The 19,909-nt window shown below is 41.7% G+C and overlaps 1 non-coding gene across 1 annotated transcript; it reads right to left on the reverse strand.

Annotated features, from left to right (window-relative positions):
- Positions 1–12,350: 12,350 nt before the first annotated feature.
- On the reverse strand, positions 12,351–12,455 carry LOC115835605. The gene has a single exon (XR_004030643.1). It is a non-coding gene; the product is annotated as a U6 spliceosomal RNA (small nuclear RNA).
- Between the last annotated feature and the right edge of the window lie 7,454 nt (positions 12,456–19,909).

The following is a 19,909-nucleotide window of genomic DNA, read 5'->3' on the forward strand; positions in this document are numbered from 1 at the left end:
CATGTCAATCAATACTGTGTAATATAATGGTGTGGATGCACTGTTCCTTGAGTATCCATCCCATATCTCTTGTACTACTGGGTTGTGTATCCTTACTGTAATTCTTTCATTCTCAACATTTAGGGGCAAGCTGACTGAGCTGACCAAATAGGGAGTAAGCCAGATAAAACCATCTCAAACTTGTGTTATACTATCTTGAAATTGAGTTGTCTTACCTCTCATTTTGGGCAATACCAGCTATAAAGCTAATGAACTGGCCTCTTTTTCTGAAAAGCCTTCCTATGTCCCTATGTCCTTTGCTCCTTTGCTTTTAAAGTTTTGTTTTGCTTTGTTTTGTTTTAAGACAGAGTCCGGCTCTGTTACCCAGGCTGGAGTGCAGTGGTGCAATCTTCTGTCACTGCAGCCTCCACCTCCTGGGTTCAAGCAATTCTCCTACCTCAGCCTCTGGAGTAGCTGGGATTACAGGCATGCATGACCATACCTGGCTAATTTATATATATATATATATATTTTTAGTGGAGATGGGGTTTCGCCATGTCAGCCAGGCTAGTCCCGAACTCCTGACTTCAAGTGATGTGCCTGCCTCAGCCTCCTATAAAATATTATTTAAAAAGGTGGAGCCAAGATGGCCGAATAGGAACAGCTCCGGTCTCCAGCTCCCAGCCCCAGCGACACAGAAGACGGGTGATTTCTGCATTTCTGCTTGAGGTACCGGTTTCATCTCACTAGGGAGTGCCTAACAGTGGGTGCAGGACAGTCGGTGAAGCGCACTGTGCGCGAGCCGAAGCAGGGCGAGGCATTGACTCACTCGGGAAGCGCAAGGGGTCAGGGAGTTCCCTTTCCTAGTCAAAGAAAGGGGAAGCAGACGGCACCTGGAATATCGGGTCAGTCCCACCCTAACTGCGCTTTTCCAACGGGCCTGGAAAACGGCACACTAGGAGATTGTGTCCCGCACCTGGCTCAGAGGGTCCTATGCCCACGGAGTCTCGCTAATTGCTAGCACAGCAGTCTGAGATCAAGCTGCGAGGCGGCAGCGAGGCTGGGGGAGGGGCGCCCGCCATTGCCCAGGCTTGCTTAGGTAAACAAAGCAGCCAGGAAGCTCGAACTGGGTGGAGCCCACCACAGCTCAAGGAGGCCTGCCTGCCTCTGTAGGCTCCACCTCTGGGGGCAGGGCACAGACAAACAAAAACTCTGCAAGAACTTCCACAGACTTAAATGTCCCTGTCTGACTGACAGCTTTGAAGAGAGTAGTGGTTCTCCCAGCACGCAGCTGGAGATCTGAGAACAGTCAGACTGCCTCCTAAAGTGGGTCCCTCACCCCTGAGCAGCCTAACTGGGAGGCATCCCCCAGTAGGGACAGACTGACACCTCATTCAACCCGGTACTTCTCTGAGACAAAACTTTCAGAGGAACTATCAGACAGCTGAATTTGTGGTCTCACGAAAATCTGCTGTTCTGCAGCCACCGCTGCTGACACCCAGCCAAACAGGGTCTGGAGTGCACCTCTAGGAAACTCCAACAGACCTGCAGCTGAGGGTCCTGTCTGGTAGAAGGAAAACTAACAAACAGAAAGGACATCCACACCAAAAACCCATCTGTACATCACCATCATCAAAGACAAAAAGTAGATAAAACCACAAAGATGGGGAAAAAACAGACCAAAAAAACTGGAAACTCTAAAAAACAGAGCACCTCTCCTCCTCCAAAGGAACGCAGTTCCTCACCAGCAACGGAACAAAGCTGGATGGAGGATGACTTTGATGAGTTGAGAGAAGAAGGCTTCAGACGATCAAACTACTCTGAGCTACGAGAGGAAATTCAAAACAACAGCAAAGAAGTTAAAAACTTTGAAAAAAAATTAGAAGAATGGATAACTAGAATAACCAATGGAGAGAAGGGCTTCAAGGAGCCGATGGAGCTGAAAGCCAAGTTTCGAGAACTACGCGAAGATTGCAGAAGCCTCAGTAGCAGATGCGATCAACTGGAAGAAAGGGTATCGCTGATGGAAGATGAAATGAATGAAATGAAAAGAGAAGGGAAGTTTAGAGAAAAAAGGATAAAAAGAAATGAACAAAGCCTCCAAGAAATTTGGGACTATGTGAAAAGACCAAACATACGTCTGATTGGTGTACCTGAAAATGATGGGGAGAATGGAACCAAGTTGGAAAACACTCTGCAAGATATTATCCAGGAGAACTTCCCCAATCTAGCAAGGCAGGCCAGCATTCAGATTCAGGAAATACAGAGAACGCCACAAAGATACTCCTCGAGAAGGGCAACTCCAAGACACATTATTGTCAGATTCACCAAAGTTGAAATGAAAGAAAAAATGTTAAGGGCAGCCAGAGAGAAAGGTCGGGTTACCCACAAAGGGAAGCCCATCAGACTAACAGCTGATCTCTCAGCAGAAACTCTACAAGCCAGAAGAGAGTGGGGGCCGATATTCAACATTCTTAAAGAAAAGAATTTTCAACCCAGAATCTCCTATCCCGCCAAACTAAGCTTCATAAGTGAAGGAGAAATAAAACACTTTACAGACAAGCAAACGCTGAGTGATTTTGTCACCACCAGGCCTGCCCTAAAAGAGCTCCTGAAGGAAGCACTAAACATGGAAAGGAACAACCGGTACCAGCCACTGCAAAAACATGCCAAATTGTAAAGACCATCGAGACTAGGAAGAAACTATAGCAACTAACGAGCAAAATAACCAACTAACATCATAATGACAGGATCAGATTCACACATAACAATATTAACGTTAAATGTAAATGGGCTAAGTGCTCCAATCAAAAGACACAGACTGGCAAACTGGATAAGGAGTCAGGACCCATCAGTGTGCTGTATTCAGGAAACCCATCTCACATGCAGAGACACACATAGACTCAAAATAAAGGGATGGAGGAAGATCTATCAAGCAACTGGAAAACAAAAAAAGGCAGGGGTTGCAATCCTAGTCTCTGATAAAATAGACTTTAAACCAACAAAGATCAAAAGAGACAAAGAAGGCCATTACATAATGGTAAAGGGATCAATTCATCAAGAAGAGCTAACTATCCTAAATATATATGCACCCAACACAGGAGCACCCAGATTCATAAAGCAAGTCCTGAGTGACCTACTAAGGGACTTAAACTCCCACACAATAATAATGGGAGATTTTAACACCCCACTGTCAGCATTAGACAGATCAACGAGACAGAAAGTTAACAAGGATATCCAGGAATTGAACTCAGCTCTACATAAAGTGGACCTAATAGACATCTACAGAACTCTCCACCCCAAGTCAACAGAATATACATTTTTTTCAGCACCACACCACACCTATTCCAAAATTGACCACATAGTTGGAAGTAAAGCTCTCCTCAGCAAATGTAAAAGAACAGAAATTATAACAAACTGTCTCTCAGACCACAGTGCAATCAAACTAGAACTCAGGATTAAGAAACTCACTCAAAACCGCTCTACTACATGGAAACTGAACAACCTGCTCCTGAATGACTATTGGGTACATAATGAAATGAAGGCAGAAATAAAGATGTTCTTTGAAACCAACGAGAACAAAGACACAACATACCAGAATCTCTGGGACACATTCAAAGCAGTGTGTAGAGGGAAATTTATAGCACTAAATGCCCACAAGAGAAAGCAGGAAAGATCCAAAATTGACTCCCTAACATCACAATTAAAAGAACTAGAAAAGCAAGAACAAACACATTCAAAAGCTAGCAGAAGGCTAGAAATAACTAAAATCAGAGCAGAACTGAAGGAAATAGAGACACAAAAACCCCTTCAAAAAATTAATGAATCCAGGAGCTGGTTTTTTGAAAAGATCAACAAAATTGATGGACCGCTAGCAAGACTAATAAAGAAGAAAAGAGAGAAGAATCAAATAGATGCAATAAAAAACGAAAAAGGGGATATCACCACCGATCCCACAGAAATACAATCTACCATCAGAGAATACTACAAACACCTCTATGCAAATAAACTAGAAAATCTAGAAGAAATGGATAAATTCCTCGACAAATACACCCTCCCAAGACTAAACCAGGAAGAAGTTGAATCTCTGAATAGACCAATAACAGGTTCTGAAATTGTGGCAATAATCAATAGCTTACCAACCAAAAAGAGTCCAGGACCTGATGGATTCACAGCCGAATTCTACCAGAGGTACAAGGAGGAACTGGTACCATTCCTTCTGAAACTATTCCAATCGATAGAAAAAGAGGGAATCCTCCCTAACACATTTTATGAAGCCAGCATCGTCCTGATACCAAAACCTGGCAGAGACATAACCAAAAAAGAGAATTTCAGACCAATATCCTTGATGAACATTGATGCAAAAATCCTCAATAAAATACTGGCAAACCGAATCCAGCAGCACATCAAAAAGCTTATCCACCATGATCAAGTGGGCTTCATCCCTGGGATGCAAGGCTGGTTCAACATACGCAAATCAATAAATGTAATCCAACATATAAACAGAACCAAAGACAAAAACCACATGATTATCTCAATAGATGCAGAAAAGGCCTTTGACAAAATTCAACAACCCTTCATGCTAAAAACTCTCAATAAATTAGGTATTGATGGGACGTATCTCAAAATAATAAGAGCTATCTATGACAAACCCACAGCCAATATCATACTGAACGGGCAAAAACTGGAAGCATTCCCTCTGAAAACTGGCACAAGACAGGGATGCCCTCTCTCACCGCTCCTGTTCAACATAGTGCTGGAAGTTCTGGCCAGAGCAATCAGGCAGGAGAAGGAAATAAAAGGTATTCAATTAGGAAAAGAGGAAGTCAAATTGTCCCTGTTTGCAGATGACATGATTGTATATCTAGAAAACCACATTGTCTCAGCCCAAAATCTCCTTAAGCTGATTAGCAACTTCAGCAAAGTCTCAGGATACAAAATTAATGTACAAAAATCACAAGCATTCCTGTACACCAATCACAGACAAACAGAGAGCCAAATCATGAGTGAACTCCCATTCACAATTGCTTCAAAGAGAATAAAATACCTAGGAATCCAACTTACAAGGGATGTGAAGGACCTCTTCAAGGAGAACTACAAACCACTGCTCAATGAAATAAAAGAGGATACAAACAAATGGAAGAACATTCCATGCTCATGGGTTGGAAGAATCAATATCGTGAAAATGGCCATACTGCCCAAGGTAATTTATAGATTCAATGCCATCCCCATCAAGCTACCAATGACTTTCTTCACAGAATTGGAAAAAACTACTTTAAAGTTCATATGGAACCAAAAAAGAGCCCGCATCGCCAAGTCAATCCTAAGCCAAAAGAACAAAGCTGGAGGCATCACGCTACCTGACTTTAAACTATACTACAAGGCTACAGTAACCAAAACAGCATGGTACTGGTACCACAACAGAGACATAGATCAATGGAACAGAACAGAGCCCTCAGAAATGATGCCGCATAGCTACAACTATCTGATCTTTGACAAACCTGACAAAAACAAGAAATGGGGAAAGGATTCCCTATTTAATAAATGGTGCTGGGAAAACTGGCTAGCCATATGTAGAAAGCTGCAACTGGATCCCTTCCTTACACCTTATACAAAAATTAATTCAAGATGGATTAAAGACTTATATGTTAGACCTAAAACCATTAAAATCCTACAAGAAAACCTAGGCAATACCATTCAGGACATAGGCGTGGGCAAGGACTTCATGTCTAAAACACCAAAAGCAATGGCAACAAAAGCCAAAATCGACAAATGGGATCTCATTAAACTAAAGAGCTTCTGCACAGCAAAAGAAACTATCATCAGAATTAACAGGCAACCTACAGAATGGGAGAAAATTTTTGCAACCTACTCATCTGACAAAGGGCTAATATCCAGAATCTATAATGAACTCAAACAAATTTACAAGAAAAAAACAAACAACCCCATCAAAAAGTGGGCAGAGGACATGAACAGACACTTCTCAAAAGAAGACATTTATGCAGCCAGAAAACACATGAAGAAATGCTCATCATCACTGGCCATCAGAGAAATGCAAATCAAAACCACAGTGAGATACCATCTCACACCAGTTAGAATGGCCATCATTCAAAAATCAGGAAACAACAGGTGCTGGAGAGGATGTGGAGAAATAGGAACACTTTTACACTGTTGGTGGGACTGTAAACTAGTTCAACCATTGTGGAAGTCAGTGTGGCGATTCCTCAGGGATCTCGAACTAGAAATACCATTTGACCCAGCCATCCCATTACTGGGTATATACCCAAAGGACTATAAATCATGCTGCTATAAAGACACATGCACACGTATGTTTATTGCGGCACTATTCACAATAGCAAAGAGTTGGAACCAACCCAAATGTCCAACAACGATAGACTGGATTAAGAAAATGTGGCACATATACACCATGGAATACTATGCAGCCATAAAAAATGATGAGTTCGTGTCCTTTGTAGGGACATGGATGAAACTGGAAAACATCATTCTCAGTAAACTATCGCAAGGACAAAAAACCAAACACCGCATGTTCTCACTCATAGGTGGGAATTGAACAATGAGAACTCATGGACACAGGAAGGGGAACATCACACTCCGGGGACTGTTGTGGGGTGGGGGGAGGGGGGAGGGACAGCATTAGGAGATACACCTAATGCTAAATGACGAGTTAATGGGTGCAGGAAATCAACATGGCACATGGATACATATGTAACAAACCTGCACATTGTGCACATGTACCCTAAAACCCTAAAGTATAATAAAAAAAATAAATAAATAAATAAATAAATAAAAGGCCCAGACACAGTGGCTCATGCCTGTAATCCCAGCACTTTGGGAGGCCAAGGCGGGTGGATCACTTGAGGTCAGGAGTTTGAGACCAGCCTGGCCAACATGGTGAAACCCTCTCTCTACTAAAAATACAAAAATTAGCTGAGTGTGCTGGTGGCCACCTGTAGACTGAGCCTGGGAGATGGAGGTTTCAGTGAGCCAAGATCACGCCACTGCACTCCAGCCTGGGTGACAGAGTGAGACTGCTTCTCAAAAAAAAAAAAAAAATTATTGGCCGGGCACAGTGGCTCACACCTGTAATCCCAGCACTTTGGGATGCCAAGGCAGGCAGATCACCTGAGGTCAGGAGTTTGAGACCAGCCTGGCCAACCTAGTGAAACCCCGTCTCTACTAAAAATACAAAAATTAGCCGGGTGTGGTGGAGCACGCCTGTAATCCCAGCTATTCAGGAGGCTGAGGCACAAGAATCACTTGAACCCGGGAGGCAGAGGTTGCAGTGAGACAAGATCGCGCCATTGCACTCCAGCCTGGGCAACAAGAACAAAACTCTGTCTCAAAAAAAAAAAAAAAAATTATTAAAAGGCCAGTGATACTTATCATTTCTAGCATCATTCATGCTAGTGTTAAGCACCAATGAGTATTCTTGGGAAATACAGATATATTTCTTTCTTTCTTTTTCTTGCTGTGTTGCCCAGGCTGGAGTGCAGTGGCATGATCTTGGCTTACTGCAACCTCTGGTTCCCAGATTCAAGAAATTCTCCCGCCTCTGCCACCTGGGTAGTGGGGATTATAGGCACCCGCCACCATGCCCAGCTAATTTTTGTGGATATATTTCTGACATTCTATCCAATCTTGTTCTTGGAAAGGAGATATCCACCATGTTAAGCCAAAACCACCAGAAAAGGGCATAAGACCACATACCCAACAAGTGTTTTCTCTAATCCATTTGCATTGTCTTGAGCCTCTCCAAGAAGAGATTTGCTTCATGGACAATAGCTGGTCACAGTGGCAGCAAAACATAAGAACTAGGAATGAAAAGAAAGAAATTTGATAGGTGGGGCACAGTGGCTCACACCTGTAATCGTAGCACTTTGGGAGGCCAAGGCAGGCAGATTACGAGGTCAGGAGTTCGAGACTAGCCTGGCCAACATGGCGAAACCCTGTCTCTAATAATAATACAAAACTTAGCCAGGCGTGGTGGTGGGTGCCTGTAGTCCCAGGTACTCGGGAGACTGAGGCAGGAGAATTGCTTGAACCTGGGAGGCAGAGGTTGCAGTGAGCCAAGATCGTGCCACCACACTCCAGCCTGGGTGACAGAGTGAGACTCCATCTCAAAAAAAAAAAAAAAAGAAATTTGGTGAGAACTTGCAAGTGAACACCTTCTCCATCTATTAGTCATCATTAACATTAAACATTTTCCGGCAGTAAATGAGTTTAATAAAATAAAATTAAATATTCATTTAGAGATACAGGCCTGGTCCAGTGTCTTGGGAAAGCTGACTACCTCAGATGTCATCTTTTTCTTGTTCTTGTTGGTTCTGGAGAATTTCCATTTTAGCTCACCGGTTTGAGATGAAGTCCAAATGGGCAAAATGGCTTTCTTTACATGGTGATGTATATCCAGGAATCACTGGTTGGCACAAGAGTTTTTGGGGTACCTGATAAGATTCCTTACACCTCGATTGGTAAGAGTCCTTTAAAAGTAGCATTTCCAATCAACAAACTCTCCTGGTTGAAGTCCATAGTCCTTGAGTTTTTTTTGTCTCCTGGGAGCTCAGTGTGGAAAGAGTCTTTTACTAACTTACAGTTTTTAGTTAGCTGCCTTATAAGGCTACTGCAATAATAGAACATATCCCCTTTTAATATCATAGATTCACAGTTTCCTAGAGACAATTTAATAGGTGTGCCTGTAATAATTTCAAATGGAGACAACTGACATTTACCAAAAAGGGTCAATCTTAGGTTAAGCAAAGCCAATGGAAGAGCTTTTGGCCAAAGGAATTGCTCTTCTTTTTTTTTTTTTTCTTTTAGATGGAGTTTCACTCTTGTTGCCCAGGCTGGAGTGCAATGGCGTGAACTCGGCTCACCGCAACCTCTGCCTCCAAAGTTCAAGCAATTCTCCTGCCTCAGCCTCCCAAGTAGCTGGGATTACAGGCATGCGCTACCACGCCCAGCTAATTTTGTATTTTTAGTAGAGATGGGGTTTCTCCATGTTGGTCAGGCTGGTCTCGAACTCCTGACCTCAGGCGATCCACTCACTTTGGCCTCCCAAAGTGCTGGGATTACAGGCGTGAACCACTGCACCCGGCCTTGGCCAAAGGAATTTTTAAAACCTCGGTTAATTTTTGCCAGTTGAGTTTTGGTGATTCTGTTTGTGCATTTACCTGTCCCAGGTGATTGAGGGTGATAGGCACAATGGAAACATTGGAGCATGAGCAAGATTTTACATACTGACTGGATTATTTGTCCAGTAAAATGAGCACATCTGTCCTCTGTCACTGTGAAGTTCTAGAGGGACGACCCACGTTGCAATAATTTTTTTCTAAAAGAATTTTACTTATCACTAAGGCTGTTGCTCTTCTGCATAGAAATACTTCCACCCTATGACAAAACGTACAAACTGTTACTAGAACCTACTTATATTCTTGTATTCCTGGTAGCTGAATAAAATCTAGTTGCCATACCTCAATTAGGCTTTCTGGTAAAGGAAAATGACCCAGAGAACTATGTAAAGGTTTCCCTGGATTATCTTTTGGACAGATGTGGCAGCAATTATACACCTTATGAGCAACAGTTGGAGATTTCCAATAATCTTGTTTTTCCCAAGCAATCATCTTATCAGGGCTCCAATGAGTTAAATCATGCACATGAGTTAAGAAAGATAACTGTAATTTGGTTGGAAGCATAAGTAGACCATTTGGTCCATATCATAGCCCAGTCTCAGACAAGTACATTCCCCCTTTACTTTCCCAATTTTCTTGTTCTGTTTTTGGAGCTTTGGATTGAGCTAATTTTATATCAAAATCAAGTGCTTTCTTAAAAGCTAAAATGGGTTTTCTTGTTCAGATGCGCTTAGTAGAGCCCTTTTTGCTGTACTATCTGCTAATTGATTTCCTTTGCTTTCTGAAATATTTGACTTTGAATGGCTTGGAATCTTGATAAAGGGTAATGATTTGGGCAATAATATAGCTTCCAATAATTCTGAAATAAGGTGTCTATTTTTTGTGGACTGACCAGAAGAGGTTAAAAATCATCTTTATTTCCATAGCATTCCAAAGTAATGAGCTACTCTAAAAGCCTATCAGCTATTTGTGTATATATTTTAGCAGTTGTTCCTTTTGCCAATTGACAGGTTTTAATTAATGCTATTAACTTTGCGTTCTGAGCTGAGGTCTCTCCTGGAAGATACGCATTTTCTATTTCCTCAGTCAAGGATACTACAGCATCACCTGCGTGGTAAATTTCAGATCTACCCTTTAAGTAAGATCCATCTGCAAACCAAATAACCTCAGCATTAGTAAGGAGGGTTTCTTGCAGGTCCATCCTAGGAGAGGAGCTGGTTGGTTAAGAGTATGCAATCATGTGGTGTTTCATCTGAAGGCAGGGGCAGTTGAATTTAGAAAAATTTAGACTTTTACATCTGGAGATTGATTGGGGAGCAGAAAGAAGAACTTTTTATGAGAAGCCAGTCTACTAACTGAATAGTGTTAAATGTGGTGCAAGTTGAGAAGTGCTTCCACAGAATGTGGAATGAAGACAGTGAGGGGAGATCCTATCACTGTTTGGTCACTGTAGGGACAGTAGCGGTTATTGCTGTCATGCAAGGTTGCAGTTCTTTAGCTGTGGGGTCCAGTTGTTGACTATAGTATCCTACAAGTCTATTTTGATCTCCATGTTTTTGAGTCAGGATGCCTAAGGCAGTTCATGAACAAACAATGAAAATGAAATGTTACAATTTAGATACCCTAACACTGGGGCATCTATAAGACTCTTAAATTTCTTCCAGTGTTAGCCAGGGGTGGTGGCTCACCCCTGTAATCCCAGCACTCTGGGAGGCTGAGGAGGGCAGATCACCTGAGGTCAGGAGTTTGAGACCAGCCTGGCCAACATGGCGAAACCCCATCTCTACTAAAAATACAAAAATTAGCCAGGTGTGGTGGCATGCACTTGTAATCCCAACTACTTGGGAGGCTGAAGCAGGAGAATCACTTGAATCCAGGAGGTGGAGGCTGCAGTGAGCTGAGATTGCACCACTGCCCTCCAGCCTGGGCAACAGCAAGATTCTGTCTCAAAAAAAAACCCAAAAATTTCCAATGTTAACTGATTTTCCTCTGTTCATTCCAGGGGGTCTAGTTTACCTTATTTAAAAAGAGTATATAAAGGTTGAGTTTTTAAGGAGAAGTTTGGAATTCAGTTTCCTCAGTATCCTGTTAACTCCCAAAATTCTCTCAGTTGTTTCTTAGTTTTGGGGGTAGGGAAGGCCAATATTCCTTTTATTCTTTTTTTTTTTTTTTTTTTTTTTTTCGAGATGGAGTCTCACTCTGTCACCCAGGCTGGAGTGCAGTGGCGCGATCTCAGCTCACGGCAACCTCTGCCCCCTGGGTGCAAGCCTCAGCCTCCCGAGTAGCTGGGATTACAGGTGCCTGCCACTGTGCTCGGCTAATTTTTGTATTTTTAGTAGAGACGGGGTTTCACCATCTTGGCCAGGCTGAGTTTGAACTCCTGACCTCGTGATCTGCCTGCCTCGGCCTCCCAAAATGCTGGGATTACAGGTGTGAGCCACCGCACTCAGCCCAATATTCTTTTTATTCTAGCTGAATTGATAAAGAGGCTTTCCTTTGATATTAGTTAACTTAAATATCTTACTTATTTTTGACAGAATTGAAGTTTTTTCTTTGAGGCTTTGTGTTCCTTTGAAACTAATCATTGTAATAAATAAATTCCATCCTCTATGTAGGTTTGTTTATCTCCTGAGCACAGAAGTAAATTGTCTCCATACTGTATCAAGGTGTATTTCTTAAGGAAGTCAACATCTGAAAGGTCTGCTATTAATATTTGTGAAAAATAAGTTGTACTCTCAGTATATCCCTGAGGCATAACTGTTCATGTGTATTGTCTATCTTCCCAAGTGAAGGTAAAGAGAAATTGATCATCTTTATCCACAGGAATGCTGAAGAATGAGCCACATAGGTCTCTTACAGTAAAGAACACACCTTCAGTTGAGATGGCAGTCAACACGTATGCAGGTTTGGTAACCATTGGATGTGAGGAATGACTATGTTATTAATTGCCCTCAGATTCTGTGCAAATCTCCACCCTCTACTGTTTGGAGTATGAGCTTGTATAAAAAATAATCAAGCCTCTTTTCATATAATCCAATAGATCTTATCCCTTCCTATGCCTCTGATCTTAGAGAATATTGTTTAAGGTTTGGAAAAAGTTTTGATGGATTTATTTGAATTTTAATTGGGGCAGCTAAGATAATTTTTCCAATATTGGTGAAGAATTTTGACCACAATTGATCAAGTACTAGTTTTAATCTTTAAAAAAAACTTTTATTAATATAAAATATGGAACATTTCATGAATTTGCATAACATCTTCATGCAGGGGACGTGCTAATCTTCGCTGTCATCCCAATTTTATTATATGTGCTATTGAAGGAAGCACTCAAGTACTATTTTTAACAGCTCTTGTTACATAATTCTTCATTATTTAACAATCTACTTTCCTTCATGATAATATTAATTGCTATTTGTGATTTAAAAGCATCAGAATTTGAGAAAATTTTGGACCTAATAATTCTATTTTATCTTCAAATTCTAAATATATCCCCCCTCCTTTTCATTTGAGACGGAATCTTGCTCTGTCACCAGGCTGGAGTGCAGTGGCACGATCTCAGCTCACTGCAACCTCCCCTTCCCAGGTTCAAGTGATTCTTCTGCCTCAGTCTCCCGAGTAGCTGGGATTACAGGTGCACACGACCATGACTGGCTAATTTTTGTATTTTTAGTAGAGACGGGGTTTCACCATGTTGGCCAGGATCGTCTCGATCTCCTGACCTCATGATCTGCCAGCCTCAGCCTCCCAAAGTGCTGGGATTACAGGCATGAGTCACAGCACCTGGCCTTCCCCCTTTTGAAAGAAAGATATGTGAGTATTATATAACTCTAGGAAATCTCTCCCTATCAGATGGTTGGAGGCTGAGGGGGCAAAGAGTAAGACATGTTAGGTTCCCTCTAGGGGAGCTAACTGAAAAACTATAGGGTTGAGATTGATATAGTGATATAGGAGTATTTGTTTCACCCATGATTTGTACTGGTTTTTTACTCTGAGGAATGTAACCTCATAATAAGGTGAGATATATCACTGATAATGTAGCTCCAGTGTCATTAAGAGTTTGTGTTTGGTCTCCATTTAAATTAATTCTAACCTTCCCTAAGGTATTTATAAGGAGGTAAGAAAAGGTCCATTTGGTTTCCTCAGAGCATCCTTATTCTTTTTCTTTGACTTGTTGCTCTCATTTCCATTTTAATTTTCTACAATCCATTTTGAAATATTCAGGCTTTTTTCAGTAATTGCAAAGCAGGGGATTGGGTCAGTTTGGGAACTTTTTAGGCTGTTTAGGGGTTACAAATTGGTTGGACAATTGTTTTAATTGTAAACTCATGATCTTATTTGCTTTTCCTCCCTGCTTAACTTCTATTTCCTTTTATTTCTGGGTTAGGGTACAGGACATTTGATCAGCAAAATTAACTAGATCATGAGTTTGAGAGGTTCCCCAAATAGGGCGTTGTCTTTTTGTTATAAAAAGACAATTCTTCACTTAATCCATTTACAAAGCTTGAGTTAAGGAGAATATCATTTTGGTGATTAGTATAACTTTCTTCTGATAAGCCTGAATATTATTTAAATGTTTTTCAAATTTTTCATAGTATGACATTATAGCCTTATCAATATTTTATTTACATTGTTGTATTTTTTCCAATCTTTAGAAACCAAAGGGAATAGTGGCTAGTAAAACTTTGGCAGTATTGCAGGCCCATTCATGATCCTCTAAAGGATTTCTCCAACTTGCCTTTGCTATCTAATCTTTGGCTTTAATTTCTTTTCCTTTTTTTTTTTTTTTTTTTTTTGAGACGGACTCTTGCTTTGTCACCGAGACTGGAGTGCAGTGGCATGATCTCCGCTTACTGCAAGCTCCGCCTCCCAGGTTCATGCCGTTCTCCTGCCTCAGCCTCCCGAGTAGCTGAGACTACAGGCGTCCACCACCACGCCCAGCTAATTTTTTGTATTTTTAGTAGAGACGGGGTTTCATCGTGTTAGCCAGTTTGGTCTCGATCTCCTGACCTTGTGATCCACCCGCCTCGGCCTCCCAAAGTGCTGGGATTGCAGGTGTGAGCCACGTGCCCAGCCTGGCTTTACTTTGTAACACTAAATGTGAACCAATTGATATAAATCAGAAAATCTAGGATCATAAGTGTCAATGTTTAATTCAAATTCTCTGGCAAATTGTGCTCACTTCAGCAGCACACGTACAAATTCTCTAGCAAATTAACCAGGCATCGTGGTGCATGCCTGTAATCCCAGCTACTTGGTAGGTTGAGGTGGGAGGATCATTTGAGCCCAGGAGGTGGAGGTTGCAGTGAAGCGAGATTACACCACTGCACTCCACCTGAGTGACAGAGCAAGACCCTGTCTCCAAAACAAAACAAATTCTCTAGCAAATCCAGTAGGGTCCTGAAGAGTATCCAAGAATTCTTTAAACCAAGGCAGATTCTCCTCTGCTGGACATAGGGTATTCCCAAAATGGAGTCACAACAGCAGAAGGAGGAGGCAGAGGTGAAGGAAGGGAGGAAGGGAGGAAGGGAGGAAAGGAGGAAAGGAAGGAGGGAAGGAGGGAGGGAAGGTAAGTCCAAACAAAGAAGTTTTGACAAAACAGAAAGAAGAGCTGAAGAAGGAGAAATTTCAGCAGTCTTTTTCAACTTAAAAATTGTTTTAGGGCCAGGCACGGTGGCTCACGCCTGTAATGCCAGCACTTTGGGAGGCCAAGGCAGGCGGATCACAAGGTCAGGAGATCAAGACTATCCTGGCTAACACGGTGAAACCCCGTCTCTACTAAAAAATACAAAAAATTTAGCCGGGCGTGGTGGCGGGCGCCTATAGTCCCAGCTACTTGGGAGGCTGAGGCAGGAGAATGGCAGGAACCCAGGAGGTGGAGTTTGCAGTGAGCAGAGATCGCGCCACTGCACTCCAGCCTGAGTGACAGAGCAAGACTCCATCTCAAAAAAAAAAAATTGTTTTAGGTACTTTTGTTTTCTCCTTGCAAAGAAATGATTTTATCAGAATCTCTTTTAGAAGCTTCCAAGTACCACTGAAAATCAATCTGCCAGTTATTTTATTTTATTTTACTGCCAGCTTTTTCTAATTGAGTGTGCAAACTAGGTTAGGTACTTAAAAGGTACCCCCATTTGGCCATTATAATTTGGTCATTGTGAGTTATGTGAGACCATTTTTCTAAATATTTGCATATAAAGGTGCCATAAGTATTAAACATGAATCTAGCTGATGTTTCTAAGGGTGGATCTCTCCATAAGGAAGAAGACTCAGTTTTAGAAGTATGATTGCTCAGAATTTAGACTTCACTTTTGAATGACCAAAAAGACCTAATGGGAAGTGTTTTGGATTGAGTGTGCTGATTGTGGGAATAGCTCTTCAAAGTATCACCCTTGAGTCAGTTCTTCTCGTTTATGTGTCTTGGTGGTCCCAAGAGACTTGAGTGCTTAAGGCACTAGGTGATCAACTTGTATGTATGCTAACAGGATTAAGCAAAGTTCCCCATATATTCTTCTGAAGGGATTCCCTTTAGAACAGTTTATTTCATGAGTGATAAGCTCCAACACTCCCTCAAGACCTTACTCACTAAAGGTGCCTTTTGGATGGGAAAGACAATGTGTCTTATCTTCGGGACTTATCTTGTCCTCATAGAGAGCCTTTTATAATATTGACTCAAAAAAAAAAAGTTTAGATTTGTCAATTGAACCAAGCTTCAGAATCTGACCAGCTCTAAAGTTTACAAAATTTTCACTTAAGCCACAGAGATTCACTTCCTCTTTTAAAAGAGAAACTGTTTTCTCCCTAACCAAAATTTGGTACAAGAGAAAAGGTTGAAAAACTCCAAGCAGTAGTTCCAAATAAAACCTTAAGCTCAGAGAAAAGTGAAAATCACAAATCTGCAATTAGCAGAATCTCTAGAGAATAACAAACCAAACTCCTACCTTGTTGTAGAACTTCAGTTCCAACCCCATTGAGTTAGGAATGTGTGTAATGCAAAGAAAGTCTGCATCCTCAACCAATCCAGGAGAACTCAAACTTGAAAGGGGCCTTACCAGAGATTTGCATAGCCTGTGAAGTCAGGAAAATGAAAATCATTTGTGCTGGTACCAAGGCTCAAGTTGTTGACAAGGCGATGAGGATTGCTGAAGTTCTGCTTCAAGTCCCATCATGGTCACCAAAATGTCAACCTTAAGTAATGAGATTCAGAAAATATAAATTTGTACAGAGTCTATTCAAACACAAGCCTTGAGGATGGCCGCTCGGGAACCAGTGACTACAAACAAACAAGGTCAGTATTCCAAAGTGGAGAAGTTAAGGTTTCAGGCCAGGCGCAGTGGCTCACGCCTGTAATCCCAGCACTTTGGGAGGCCAAGGCGGGTGGATCACGAGGTCAAGGGATCGAGACCATCCTGGCCAACATGGTGAAAGCCTGTCTCTACTAAAAATACAAAAATTAGCCTAATGTGGTGGCATGCACCGGTAGTCCCAGCTACTCGGGAGGCTGAGGCAGGAGAATCACTTGAACCTGGGAGGTGGAGGTTGCAATGAGCTGAGATCGCACCACTGAACTCCAGCCTGGCGACAGAGCAAGACTCTGTCTCAAAAAAAAAAAAAAAAAAAAAAAAAAGTAAGGTTTCACTTATATAGGCAGAAACAGAGAAAGTTTAGCAGATTACAGCATTTTCCTTACAAGACCATTCCCTATATGAGAGCAATTTGATTGGTTACAGATTGCTACATCCCAAGGAAGATTCCTTTATTGCTCCATGAGGGAGGTAGTGATCTGAGGGGGTCTCATGTCTGAGGCCATTTGGTCTTCTTAATTATTTACAAGAAAAAAAGGCAGAAGTTGCAGCTTCATGCTTCGTGACTCAGACTACATAGCCACCCTCCATTTGAAGCTCAGAATAATTCAAATTTCCAACAGCTTTAAGTTTGAATTATTTAATTTCACAGGAGGTACATTTTTTGAAGACTTGTATGTGTAAAAATGTCTCTTTTCTACCCTTTTACTTGATAGCAAATTTGGCTAAATATATAATTCTTGGCTAAACAAAAAATAACTTTCCCTTGGAAATTTGAAGGTATAACTCCATTATCTTCTACCTTCCATTTCCATGAGAAGTTTGATGCCATTCTTATTCACAATCTTCTATTCATTAATTTTCTGTCTCCACCCTATTTCTCCACCCCTACCAGAGCTTTTAGAGACTTCTGTTTATCCCTAGGGTTTGAAATTTCATAATAATAACCCTTCATTTTCACTGGTTTATGTTATTTGATGGGAATTTTTTTTTTTTTTTTTGAGACAGGGTCTCACTCTGTCGCCAAGGCTGGAGTGCAGTGGCATGAGGATGGCCCATTGCAGCTTCGATCTCTTGGGCTCAGGTGGTTCTACCACCTCAGCCTCCCGGGTAGCTGGGACTACAGGTATGTGCCACCACGCCCAGCTAAGTTTTTTGTATTTTTTGTAGAGACAAGGTTTCACTATGTTGCCCAGGCTGGTCTCGAACTCCTGGGCTCAAGCAATCCTCCTGCCTTGGCTTCCCAAAGTGCTGGGATTACAGGCGTGAGCCATCATGCCTGGCCTTGTGGGATATTTGTTTGTTTGTTCGTTTGTCTTTTACTCATTGGTCTAGATACCAAAAAGTTGTTTTTGAGAAGAGGCTCATGTTCTTCAGCTCTGAAAAACTCTCTTATATTATTTTATTAATACTTTTCTCCACCAGTCTTTTCTGTTCTCTTTCTGGCACTCCTATTAATTAGCTGTCAGGCTTCCTGGATTGACCATCTAATTTCTTATGTTTTCTCTCTTATTGTCCAATTATTTGCCACTTTGCTCTGGTTTTGGATTCCCTAACTATACCCTCTACTTTACTATTGAGATTTTCATTTCTGCTGTCTAATTTTTATTTTCCTGATGTTTTTGTTGTTGTTATCTGAATAATCTTAAGTCCATCTATATTTGAGAATGGGACACAGAAAAGCTGAGAGCTGGCCGTGCGCGGTGGCTCATGTCTGTAATCCCAGTACTTTGGGAGGCCGAGGCGGGTGGATCACGAGGTCAGGAAATCAAGAGCATCCTGGCTAACACGGTGAAGCCCCGTCTCTGCTAAAAATACAGAAGAATTGGCTGGGCTTGATGGTGGGTGCCTGTGGTCCCAGCTACTCGGGAGGCTGAGGCGAGAGAGTGGTGTGAACCCGGGAGGCGGAGCTTGCAGTGAGCCGAGATCGCGCCACTGCACTCCAGCCTGGGTGACAGAGCAAGACTCCGTCTCCAAAAAATAAATAAATAAATAAATAAGAAAATAAAATTAAACAGCTGAGAGCTGTGTTTGTGAACAAGTGTGTCGAGAGTGATCAGGTGTGGGCAATGACCATTATCTCAGGGAACTCTCAAAGGCCAAAATGTGGAGGTCTTTTCTCTATGACTATTTAATTTCTCTAGAGGAGGAACCTGTAATTTCTTGCCTACCTGGTAGATAACCTTGCTGCTGGCCTTCTGAGAGAGAAAGAGAGAGTTGGGGTAGAGATGGGAAGAATAATAGTCACGTTTCTTCTTGATCATCCTATAGCAAAGAAGAAAAAGTGACAAGCCACAATAACAAACCTAGACGTCCCAATTATCTGTTCAATACCTCACTTTAAAAAATATGTACATTTGTACAGATATCAGGGACACTAGATATCTATTTTTACATCAGTTCTGTTTCCAGCCCCACTTCTTACTCTTGTCCACCAGTGTATGTCCACTCTTTGCTCCCAAAGTTCTTCAGGGTTCTATCAGTCAAATAACCTTCCTTTTGGCCCATAATTTCCTCTGGAGACCCTTTAAGATATGCCTACCTCTTGCTCTACATCAACAACCACTCCTTTGTCTGGTGTTCATCAACTGATGGCCCTTCTACCCTTTATATCATTTGGGCTTACATATTTCCCTTTCATTAGCTGTCATTACAGAGGAGTCTCAAAAGAGACAAAAAATAAACAAGTGGATCAACTATTTTTCATCAAAAATATTTAGAAACAATAAGATCTTTTTGCAGAGGGTCATAGTGTGTTTTTTGTTTTTGTTTTTGGTGACAGAGTCTCGCTCTGTCTCCCAGGCTGGAGTGCAGTGGCACAATCTTGGCTCACTGCCACCTCTGTCTCCTGGGTTCAAGCAATTCTCCTGCCTCATCCTCCCAAGTAGCTGGGACTACAGTCATGTGCCACCACGCCCGGCTAAGTTTTTTTGTATTTTTAGTAGAGACGTGGTTTCACCATGTTGGTCAGGCTCGTCTCAGACTCCTGACCTCAAATGATCCACCCGCCTCGGCCTCCCAAAGTGCTGGGATTATAAGCATGAGCCACCGCGCCCATAGTGTCTTAAGCGTCTTAAGTGTCTTGAGCCCATAGTGTCTTAAGATTGCAGTCAAAGAGAAATACTTTAAAGAAAGCAATATTCTATATGAAAGCATATAGGCTAAGTTATTCATTCTGGCTTTACTACCTGCTAGTTATATGATTTGGGGCAAATTATTGGATCTCTCGAGAGCCTCAGTTTCCTCCTCTTTAAAATGCAATTCATAATACCTCAAGTATTGTCAAGAGTTATGAGCACATATAATGTGTTCAGTCAATATAAGTTCCCTTTTTGCTTTGAAATGAACAAGTAAAAGATGACAAGGAGTGATAAAGCTCATCAAGACTGGACTTCTTTGGTAAAAGCAAAGCTCAAAAGAGTAGGTTGATGACCACTTTACTTAGTGACATCTTACTAGGGAGTCCATTGCAAAGAAAAGAGC

Source organism: Nomascus leucogenys, chromosome 6 (genome assembly GCF_006542625.1).
Source record: "Nomascus leucogenys isolate Asia chromosome 6, Asia_NLE_v1, whole genome shotgun sequence".
NCBI lineage: Eukaryota > Metazoa > Chordata > Mammalia > Primates > Hylobatidae > Nomascus > Nomascus leucogenys.